General features: G+C 42.9%; 1 pseudogene; it reads left to right on the top strand.

Annotated features, from left to right (window-relative positions):
* The first annotated feature begins 11,875 nt into the window (after positions 1–11,875).
* Positions 11,876–11,983, top strand: LOC140898433 (U2 spliceosomal RNA; annotated as a pseudogene).
* Positions 11,984–12,334: the final 351 nt, after the last annotated feature.

The raw sequence follows: 12,334 nt of genomic DNA, 5'->3' as shown, positions 1-12,334 counted from the left end.
CTTGTCTCTTTTTGTTTTAATTCTGCAAAGCACTTTGGAATCCTCCAGAATGAAAGGCGCTATATAAAGGCGAGATTGTTGTTATTCGGATTTGGAAATAGCCTTTCTGAAAATAGTAACTAGTAGATTAAATGCCAGACCAGGGTGAGGCAATACCGCTTTGTACACAGAGAGGATTATTAGAAATATTTCTTTAGAATGATACCCAGAATGTGAATTACTCGACTTGCCAGGTTACTTATGAAACAGAAAAAGTTACAGAAGCACTTATGTAACATTGTTTTTCAGGGAAAACTAGGTGGTGGTTTTTCTCAATGGCTCCAACAGCTAAGTGGCCTAACATCTTGCAAAACCCCCTCATTGCCATTTCCCTCAGATTTCTTTCTAAATGCAAGAGCAAACACATCAAAGCATATTCCTGAATAACAAAGAGCAACCTCAGAACACAGAAGTGGGCAATCTGGAAGACAAGCACAAGCTTGGATTATTTGATGGGTGAGAAAGGTCCGTTTGTTTTTAACTGCCCTACATATAAATCATCTATGAAAAAGTTTATTTTGCAGATGTCTGGAGCAGTGCAAACAAGCAATACAAAGTTGAATTTTTTTTTCTTTTAGGGGGAAGGCAAGTGAGCCAAAATGTTAAGAACCCCTCCTACCTTTAGAGCCTGACTCTCATTTACATCAAGGGCCCTTTACCCTGCTCTGGCAGCAGGTGGAAATAAGGCCCTTTACCCCATCGGAGCTGTGTAAAGAGGCCTCAGTGTAAAATTTGAATAAGTCTCTGGCATGTTCTCATTTTCCCAGTGCAGTGATATTTATAAACTGTTACTCTAGGCTTTGGAAAGGGTGAAGGGGACATTTTAATATCTGGGGCTGAGTTCTTCTTAAGAATGCCATGATTATTATTATTATTATTTATTATTTAACACGCAGAAGGGAAAAGGCTTCATTATTCACCTCAGAATGTTAGGCCAGAGGCAAATATATGGGAGGTCTCTGGTGACACAAAGTTATGTTGTGCCTAGTATTTAGTCTGTCTAATAGAACATGCAGTTTCACAAACTGAGACGGCTGACAGCGAGCTCTTTCAGAGGGTGTGTAATTCAAACAATACTACTGGGTGCTTATTTTTTTCATGATATTTTTAAGCTTGATATAGAACAACAACAAGAAAACCTCCTCTCCTGCCCAGTAAAGCTCTGACTGGGTGTTTATGTCACTCCTTTAATGGGCACTCATATTTTAATGCCGTATTTTAAAAATGCATTTACAGAATTTTTTTAATTAAATTTTATGAGTGAATTTACTGCTCATGAAAGTGAGTGATTAATAACTCTGGCTAGAGTCAGATGCAGTGTGGCTAAGTCTTATGCAAACTTCCTGGCCTGGCTCAGCCAGTACATCTCAGCCTTGACCTCTTTTACCCCAGCTCCTTGAAACACAGACTGGTAGTCGTGTGAAAAACTGTGGCACATTGTGTGGCGGGTTTTTTGGTCACATGCCACCAAACAAGCCATGAAGAATTTTCCCTTGGAATCTCAATGGGATTTTCTTAGTATTATTTATGGGGCATTGTTGGCATGCCTGGTGCTATGCAGATGAGTAAGAACACGATCCCAAAGAGTTCTAAAAGGTAAAGGCCCGATTTCATTCCCTGAGAAGTCAGTGGGAGGTTTTTAGCTGGCCTCAGTGCGAGCAAGGATCATGCCTCCCTGTTAGACAGGCCCCACTCCAGCAATGCACTTAATCACATTTGTAACTTTAAACATGTGAATAATCCCATTGACTTTAAAGGGATACTCACATGCAAAAAAGTCACACACCTGCTTTGGGGACTATTAAAGTCAAGAGGTAGTGGAAGCACCGGGTGTAGAGACACCAGAGCAGGACAGTGATTTGGATTTGGAGCACCAGAGGTTAAAACCCCATGCCCACTAATGCACCAGAATCCACATTAGAAATGGCATTAATAAATCCGACTTCCCTGTTGGTCCTGACCTTGTTTTCCTTGTGCAGCCAAAACTTCCCTTATCTCCAGGCACAGTTTTGGATTCCCAAGGAATCTAGGACCAGGCTGTCTACAGGAAAGTAAGTCTTTGTAATTTTTCGGGGGCTGTTGCTGCTTTCCACTTGCACACCTCTGTAGCTTCCCTTCCCATGTAAGTGCCTATGCTGCTTCCTTCCAAGTCCCCATGATCCCGCTCCCATGTGACACTCCTCAAGTTTCCAGACATTACCCTTTCTGGCCCTTCCCATACCAGCTCCTGGAAACACTGCATACGTACCCAGAAGGCTCCTCTTTTCTCTGCTGCAGGATCTGGTCTTACTTTCCAAAAATGCTTCTTAGTATGACAGTCATTGGTATATACATATGCATTTTCATCCCCTCCTTTTTTCCATTTGCAGTGTTGCCAATTTTCACAAGACTTGGTGTTTATTTTTAAAGACCCAACTCCTGGAGTCCTGTGAATAAATCAGCATCACAGCTTTCATTTAAAAAAAAAGTTTCTTTCCTTCATGGCTGTGGAGAAAAGCTTGAAAATGGGAACCCTAAAGGCTCAAAATACAGAAGTCATAAGAAAACCTCAAGCTTTTTATTGTTTGGTTGGTCAGTTTGGTTTTTTAAATCTCATTATTTTTGAGGCCTGATTCATTATTTTTGAACATTTGGTATTGGCAATGTTACATTAAACACATCCTGGTTTATGTGGGAGAGGGAAAGAGACTTCGTAAAGCTCCTTGTTCAAAATAAAAGGTACCACCTATTTATAAATGGTATCATTTAAAATTGAAGAACAACTGAATTGTTTTAGCAGAACTGGACAAGCCTGGAACAACCAGTCTAATTACACTTGTTTAGTTTTTCCCCCACAAAGAGCAGTTCTACTTATTGTCTAGAACGGAAAGTCTAATGAATGTCAGTGGAGATAAAACGCATTTTCTTGTGAAATTTACGTCTTATAAAGTCTTGTAGGATATGGTTATCAGAGCAATTTTTGGAGAACAACCATATCTTTAAAGATCAACATAAAATCAATCTCAGAACATCTCAGATATAACCTATGGGTGTCCTGTGAATGTCAGTGCTGATGCAGCAATAGGGTATACATGCAGTATAGTTCAGCAGTGCTTTATGCATGCATAACCTATTCTTGAAACCTACGCATGTGGTATGGGTTAGCTGTGTGGAATACAGCTGAAGACTTAAATCTGAATCAGAGACCCCAAATGCAGCATCTTGACTGTAAAGACACCACAGGTATGTCCACACTGCAATAAAACACCTGAGTCTGACCCATGTCAGCTGACTCAGGCTTGCGCTGTGGGGCAATGTAGACATTTGAGTTCAGGCTGGTGCCTGGGCTCCAATATCTACACTACAATTGTATAGCTCTGCAGCCTGAGCCTGCATCAGCTGACACAAGCCAGCCGTGGGTGTGTTGTTGCAGTGTAGATATACCCCCATGTGAACCTGTTAAACTGACTAGAGAATACTCACAGATTACGCTTCTTCATGACATGGCCCGAGAGGTGTATGAAACTGTATGCATAATGTCCATCCATATTATCACATGTAAATTTGACTTTGCATATGAGTATACCCAGATAGGTATCTACTGTAAATGGCACATCCGTGGTACATCCTTTTGCATACACCATTGTGGTAGCTGGGCGTATACATTTGGTGCACAATTACACATTTTCTTCCCCTTTTGAAAATCTGGCCCTTAATGTCTAGGAGTAGACAGGATCTCTATTTTCTAGGGTTCCATAAAATTGTATGAAGCCCATATAATAAGCTGCTTGGAATTCAGTGAAGCTACCTCAGAATGATTAAGATAGAACCTATTCTATTCTTCGTTATCTTTAATGTGTTCAGAACATGATCTGCAAGAGAGTCATTATGGAAATTGCTAATACAGAATGTAGCACTAAGTAAATGTAATGCAGATTAAATAGCTTGGTTATGTTCACTTGAAGCTACAGTCAAACTGTTATATAAAAAACTGCACTGATCATGTCAGATATTTTGTTTCCTGCTGAGTTTTATGTTGTCTATACAGAGTTATATGGGGAAACTGGGATAATTCTGCCTAGAACTGCATAATTAAAGTGCCCCTTGTTCCTCTCACACTGATGTAACCTAGTCTTTAAGTCCCAGTAAGTGAGAGGAGAATCTAGCCCAAAGCTTTTAACATGTCTCTCCTGAGGGAAATGTATAGAGTGACCATCACATAGGACTTGGCAGAACAAATATTTACCTGTACAGGCACTGAACTTCTTATTAACTGTGTATAGCATTTTCCAATGAATAGTCAATGTTTGGCTGAAACTCAAGTGGCCTAACAGCTAATCTTGTTGGCAGTTTTTGTGGACTGCAGACTTAATTATCTCCACTCTCCAGGTATTCTTTTTAGAGATATAGCCAAGCATCCCCGCATTTTAGTGAAGATCACATCTAAATGAAAATTTTAAGTGCCAGATTCTCAGACTGAAGGCAAGGGAGCTGTGCTCATCTACACCAGCTGAGGCTCTGGCCTTAAACTTAACCCCTGGATTCAGAATAACCTGAATAACTCACAGCCCAAGTGGCAAGCACTCCAGGACATTGAGCGAGTTTGGATGTGGATCCAAACTCAAACTTCCCAGCTCGGGTCCCTGTTGTCTTTTATGATTGATTTATTTTATTACTTGAGGGTCAGACATCACCCTCAAGAGAAATGGTTTGTGCCATCAAAGTAACAATGCTGTCACAATTTAGCTATTTCCGTCTTATGAAAGAAATTATTCACAGGGTGTGTCTACACTGCACATTAAGGCAAAGCTCTGACTCAGGTTGGAGCCCAAGCCCATTTTCCATCCACACACAAATCAGTCTGATGGTCAGCAAGCACTCAGGACCCTGCTGGGGATGGGGGGATCAGAGCCCAATTCCTGCTGTGGCTCATGTCCAAGCCCTGTCATTTTGCAGTTGGACACAGGTCAAGCCACAGCCCCGAGTGAGACGGTCTGCATAGTACAGTATGGATGCACTAGTATGGCTGAGAGACCCGGGTCCAGCAATTTTAAGCCCAACTTTACAATGCAGTGTGGATGCTCAAGCATGGGCTTGGAAATCTCAAGTCCACAAGCCCAGGTTCCCAATTGAGTGGAGACATACCCAGAGAGGCCTGATTCTCCACCCACTGACGCTCCACTGAAGTCGTAGAGTTGCACTGAGTAGTAGCTATAGTATTACTTTAGTATCTAAGGTCCCAACTGAGCTCAGGGCCTCATTGTGCAAGGCAATGTGCAAACGCACAGTAAGAGAGAGCACCGGTCTTAAATTACAAGTTAAATAGACAAGGTTGAGAAAGGAGGGGAAGTGAAACAGAAGGGACCAAGAGCTTGTCTACATGGGAAGTTAGTGCAGAATAAGCTAGGGCTATGACACACTAATTCCTCATATGGACACTTTTATTCCGCACTAAAAGTGCCTTTGTGCAGTTTAGCTTAGTTCACGTTAGTCTATACTTTCTGTGTAGGTAGACAAGCCCTTTCTCAAGGCCATACAGTGGAAGAGCTAGGACTAGAACTCAGGTCTGCTGCTTCCCACTCCACATCCCTGTCTACTGCATCACACAGTTGTAAATTCTCTCTCTCTCTTTCCCTTCCCCCCCACCAAAAAAAAAGGTCTTGTTTCCTTCTGCATCAGAACAGAAACAAAAAATCGACATTTCTTGAAAAACAGAATCCTTCTTTTCCAGCCAACCCTAGGTATGACTAGTAGCCATTCCTCTCTCCACTTAAAGCCCCTGCATAACTCTCAAATAGTTTCTGCATTCTTCTGTTCTGCTTTCCTCTCTGAGCATAGGTGAGTCCACGGAGCCCAAAGCTGTTAGACTGAAATATTCCTCAAGAAAAAAACCAATCCTATGCAGGTAGAGTCATTTTGTTAAGAAAATATTAAAAAGTCCTATTAATTTGAGGACATACTCTTATCTGTTGGCTTTAAACGTGCAGCCATGGGCATGAGGAATTAGGTGTGCCAATCCCATTAACAGTAATGGGAGCTGCGGGCTTAATTCTCTGCATGCTATGCTGAAAATGGACCCCCTTAAGAATACCGTCTGTATAATTGATTTGTGGCTATTTGTTTGAACTTGCCAAATGGATTTCTGAAATGTTTGTAGCTAGTTTTTGAAGCGCTCCCATGCTCAGCCAGACACACACGTTATTAAGGGATTTCATTTGACATTTAACAATTTTGTATATTAATATTCCCCTCTTTTTCCTAAATCGACATAATCCTGCTAAATCCTAGCATCAACAGTCATTACACCGAAAGAACAAGAGTTGCTGGTGCCACTGTGTTCCAACATTGAATTTTGTGTGAGCTTGGCTGATTCGGACAGATTTATGTTCTGCTATTTCCTGATCTGCGAGCAGAACCTTGCAGGTTGAGCTCTTTGAAAACATTCACGTAAACAATCTCACTTCATTACTTTGAAAGAAGTGGAGTCTGTGCCATCTGCTCGTGTCGTGACACCTTAGTGACACAGAAAGATAGCTTTTCCTTCTCAGCCCCAGATAAATAAGCCTTGAACTGAGTCCCAAGGTACTTGTAGGCAGTGGAGACGAAGAGGCCACATTCTGATCTTAGTCCCATTGAAGCTGTCCGCTTTATTTTTCATTGAGCGACTCTGGATTTTAACTAGTAAGCAAGAACTTTCATTTCTCCAAGACCTGGTTGATTTCATGGTTCCTGTTTTGACTGGGAAAGTCTTGTGATGTCCAGTGGCAGTTTAGAGCGCCTTTGCATAGAATCCAGAGAGATTTAATGTTATTATGCTAGTTATTTAAGACTGGTTCTATATTATGGGTTTATAGTGGAACCCATCCCCATAGTATCTGAGTGCCTTCAATGTCATTCCTTTCCACAATCACAAACTATAAGCCATGTTTTGCCACCCTTACTCAGGTTGAAAACGTCCTTAATCCGCAAGTAATCCCATTAAAATGAGTGGGGCTAGTCAGAACTGGGGCTAGTCAGAACTGCCACCCCCCTTCCACATACGGTTCTGGGCATGAAGGAGTAAAGAGGGTTACTCCCTCTTTAATTCCTCCACAGAGTAGGTGGGTGGGTAGGGTAAAGAATGGGTGTCACGCTGTCTGCAATCCCGGTCACTAGTCAGCATGGGGAGGGGATGTTGTCATTCACGGTTGGGTACAGCCCAGCAATCAGTTTCTACCCCACAGGAGCAAGGAGGAATCACTGGAAGAACTATGACTCAGAGGTGTGGGTCTGTTGCACAATGCTTTGGGAGGTACTCTTGCGGCAATGCAGTTTACACACTATCCTTTGCTCCAGGCTGTGCCTAAATTCACAAGCTAGCCCTATGTGACTAAAAGCGATCTATGCATCGTGAGTTATCTTATCCAGAACTGGTACTGTATTAGGAAAGGTAAACACTAATCCCAAGGTGGGTTGGGGTGCAGAAAGTGGACAACACACTGAGCCCCTAGTAAAGAACCTTCCTGATAAACAGAAGTACCAAAACGTCTTGGTGGAAGATGTTTGACTTTCTTTTTCATCCCTCCCAGTCTGCATTTCAGACTAGTGAGGAGGTTTCAGCACCTAACTGGGAAGTCTCAAGAAGATAGAATCTATGCGCCTTTTTTTTTTTTAAGCAGAATTCCCCATTGAAGTCACTCTGGAGCTCTGCTTCATGGCCAGTGGCTTAGTAGCTGGAACATGGCTGCCACCTCCAGTCGCCCCGTCATGGCCTGGGGAGGCCATGGAGGCACCCTGCCATCAGTTCTGTCTGGGTATTCTGCAATAATTGACTCCCAGACCTAAGCACTGAGAACAAGCTCCCTCTTTTACAAAGTACTCAACATGGATTTAGCCCTGCAAGTCCAGGTCTTCTCCTTCCGGGCTTAGGAGTCCCACAGCCCTCCTTGTTGGGGCCTTGCTGAGTCAGGCCAGCAGTGTCTTTAATGCAGCTTCTCCTAGCTGGTCCCTCTTTTCTTAGTCCTTTTGCTCCCTGGGTGAGGAGAGGGCAGAAGGCAGCAGTCCTTCTTCTGAATGTGTCTCTCTTGTTATGAAAGAGAAGGCAGCATATGCTGTCCTCCTTCCCAGGGCTCATCCCAGTTGGCTGGGAGGAGAGGAGCCTTGCCCCATCCTGTACCACAAAGTTCCTGGTCCTTGGCCCTTAAACGGTAGCCTGATTCTTCCCCAAGCATTAACTATTCCTTCAGAACCATCATCCTCTCTCCTAACACCTGTCTCTGCCCTTCCATAGGCCTGGGTCCATTCAGAAAGTCCTAGGAAACTTAGAGGGTTGCACCATGGATCAGGGGTTGACTGACCCTTGATCCCTACCATCCTTGAAAGGGACGGTCACCCTATTACAGTATCCATCACTATCAAATCAATGTTTCTAAAAGGTCTAACGCTGTGGTATCTGGCCCAATGGTAGCAGTGCAGGATTTGCCGCAATGAATCAAACTTTGGCCTATCAAGTCCAATATCCTGTCTCTAGCATAGAACAATATTGGAAGCGTCAGAGGAAAGCATGTCTCCCCATCCCGTCCCTGATAATGATGCACCTAGCCAAATGTGCAGCGTTACATGGGTAGGGGGAATCCTTTCTTGACCCATTTTGCTGCAAAACATGAACTTAGACTCAAGAATTATAATATGTCCTTTTAAAACCTTCTTATCATAAAAAAACCAACATACACTTGTTCGCTAATTACCAAAGTATTCTGTTTGGTTTTAGTTAATCTACCCAACCACGTGTCACATTTCAATGGTAACTCATGGAAAGATCTTGGGTGTGTGATTCAGAAACTTTAAAAATCGCCAGCACTTGTGAGCTTTATTTCTTAAAGGATATGACACAGATTTGTGGTCTTGATATTTTGCAGTTTCCTCCTATTAGAATATCTTTAGAGAAGTTGTGGTTGATGCCATATGAAATAAATGAACTCTCATGGATAAGATGAATGAGGTTTTCATTTAGTTAAGGTACTAATGTAGATAATTTACCAGCTGTAGCAAAATAGTAGAGGGGTGGCTTAGTGACACTTCAGGTTTTGCCCAGGCAAGGCTACTTGGAAAGACATGTTCAGATCTCAGCATTATCACCTTGGTCTTTCCAAGGTAGATGACACAAGTATGATGGAGTTTTCTGGAGGAGTGGCTGTGACCTTAAAAATCAATGTCTTGTCTAAATAGAACACTTTGTACTTTTAGTAAGTATAGAGGGGTTTCCTTGGCCAAACTGTCTAGTCCCAGCTAATAATACTGGAAAAATCAAGAGTCTGGTCTATGCCTAAGAGAAAACCATGTATTAGTCATGCTATAAAACTTAAATTCCATTCTCCAGGAGTGAACCTAATTTGAATTCTATGTGTTGCTTATTTAGATTCCTGTCTGTAAGTATCTCCTCATAGCATGTAGAAGAAGGATACAAAATAGCTTCTGTCAACAGATCTTTTGGGTGTTACCGTGATATAAATATTTAACAGTAATAGTAAATTTTTAGAGGTAACACACTCAAGTTCCTTTTATCATATTCTTTCACACCCTCTACTGGTTGTGCAGCAGTACTGCAGCTTTGGAGGAAAGCCACTTTCATGCAAAGTATGTTTGACTCACGCAGAGATGGAATTATACAGTGAAATGGGTAACTCACAATGAAGGGGATGGTGAAAAAACCCTACTTTCTCAACCTGATCAGCGATGGCCAGTCTTTGTTGTCAGCACAGTAAGGAAAGGATTGTATTGTTGAGGGTGGCCATGGGTCACGTCCAATGTGTCAAAGGGGTGGCAATGAAAAGAATAGCTGCAGACTTGTATGCATTTTTGATCAGTAATATAGTGTTGAGTTATTTTAAGATTCCTTGTCCCCTTGAAAGGGTGCACAGCCATTTATTATATAAATCCGTCTGAGGCTGAGTTGTCTTCACTCTGCATTCTGGGCAGGCTCCGTGTATTGAATCACACAACGTATGATGGGAGGCGAGGGGAGGGTTGATTTATGCGTATTTATTCTGTGCAACTACAAACATCTGCGTAGAAATTAAATATGGACATTTAGGAGAGACCTGCCCCACCCCCTCTTTTTTTAGCCCTACAAAGGCAGCCATGTGGTCAGCATCTGGAATATATGTGGGAATTATTCAAATGAGGTGTAGTACTCACAGCTCTAGCCTAGGCCCTGAGAGCAGCAAGAAGAGAGTGACTGAATCAGCACATGGCACATTTTTATATACCACAGCCACATTCCAGTTGTCTTGTGGGGGTTTTGCCACTAGTGTCTTATTGTCCTATCCAAATGATTCCCCATTTGCATATCAGTTATTAATACTGTTTTGCCCATTTATAGCAATTTCTAGCCACAGATCTCAAAGCATTTTCCAAATACTAATCGAGCAGCGTCACATCCCTGGCAGGTAGGAGAATATTATCATCACTGTTTTCAGATTGGGAAACTGAGGAAGGAAGACCTTTGAGTGGCCTGCCACACATCGCCACACATCGCGCCAGTGGGAGAGCAGGGAATCGAATTCCCATTGTGGGCTTTAGCTAGTGGGCTACGCCTCCTCATTCTCCTCCAAAAAGAAGGCATAAAATATGCGTTAAAGGTCAAGGGATATTCACCCCCAGAGTCCCCCATTATGTCTGCCACAAGGATCCAACTTCTAGAGCAGATTTACCCCTTACTGGATCCCTTTCTCTGGTGCTGGACTCATTAGACCAAATCAATGCCTACCGCAGCTGTGTTGTCTTCAGTGCTGCTCCACCAGGGATGTATTTGGCCCATTGTGAGCCTACACAATACATTCCTGCAGCTTATGCTTGAACTGCTCAGTAAGTCAAGGAACTGGTCAGTAAGCAAGGCAAGCCAGAGGCACCCATGCTCGGTTTGCCATAGCTTAAAAATTCCTCTGCCGGCTACACATACCCCCTGCAGCACATCTTCCCTATTACCTTTTGGTGGCATGCCAAAGGTCACCCAGGGACTCCACAGCAGAGCTAAACAGTGAACCCAGATCTCCAGTCCAGTGTCTCAACTGCACAATCATCCTTACACTCCCCATTTCCCTCTTGCTTGTAGAGAGATTTCTCGCTCATCTGGAGCCAATCTCAGCTGGCCCACAGGCAGCAGCAGGGACTTCGTTTTTCCTCATTTCCTAACAGGTGCTTCTGTCTTGCTCCCAGAAAAGCATTAAAAATAGAAGATGCTCTTTCCTGTGTGAGAGAGAGAGACTGGGGCTGGAAGGAACCAAATGCTGATTTTTTCCAGCTGGCTGTAACTAAAATGCAGCCACGGTCACTGCAAAGCCAAGTGAAAATGGCTAATGCTGACCCTTCTGATCACGTGGCCTAGATCATTCAGCCAATCAGAGGCAACAGTAAAATACCATGTGCCTCATTTTATGACCTATCCCAAAACTGAATCAGGGTCATACCTGAACTACACTAGGAACAGCAGCTAGATAAAATTTGTTGATACTCAGGTGGAGCAAAACACATCTCTAGAGGTTTGCAACCACCGTAAAAATTCATGCAGAAGCTCTGCTGGATCATGGATATGGCTCAAAATCAAATCAAGACTGATCTGAAGTACTTCTGTGGTTTAACTCAAACCATTTGTTCAGCTTCTGGGTGTAAAGCTCTTGTTTCCCAACCCAAGCTCAAACTCTCGTAGACTTCGTTGGGCTCAGGATCAGGCCCACAGCTAGAGCCATGAGGACTTACAACAACCAACATGGAAAGTTAAGAACTGGCATTGAAAAACTACAAAATAAAGCTGCAAAATGAGGCTGAGCTTAATTAAATACAGTGGAGAAAAACGACCAGGGGGAAAATGTAGTTAATCACTGCTGCTTGGCCTTTTGGCTAAGCTCAAATATCAGTTTAATATCTGATAGATCCTCAATCAGGGGAATGTAGCCAGTAATCAAATAGCTTTTTCCCATCACTCACAGCAAAGACCCGAAATGTACTTTCCTTTTCCAGAGTTTAGAGCCTTTCCCCCTCTATTCCTGGCTGGTGTCAAGTTTCAGAAGGCCCTGAGGCTAAATAAGATGTAATTTCTCCCATGCTCCCTGAAAGTCTCTCCCTGTTCTTCCCAAGTAGCCACGCATCTCAAAATCAAAGGCCAGATTGTGAACTACAGCAACTCGTTACACCAGTGGTCCCGTCCGCATCCATCTATGCAAAGACTCTCCCCATCAGCTGCCACGGCAATGCATGTGTGTGAGTAACCACTTACCACAGTGAGCTAAGGGTTCACAATCCGGACCTAATTATGCCTCAGTTTGGTCTGTTCTATAAG

The sequence above is a fragment of the Lepidochelys kempii genome, chromosome 14 (assembly GCF_965140285.1).
Source record: "Lepidochelys kempii isolate rLepKem1 chromosome 14, rLepKem1.hap1, whole genome shotgun sequence".
NCBI classification, from domain to species: Eukaryota; Metazoa; Chordata; order Testudines; family Cheloniidae; genus Lepidochelys; species Lepidochelys kempii.
Note: the sequence above shows the minus strand (reverse complement) of the source record. Positions and strands in the feature narration are given on the sequence as shown.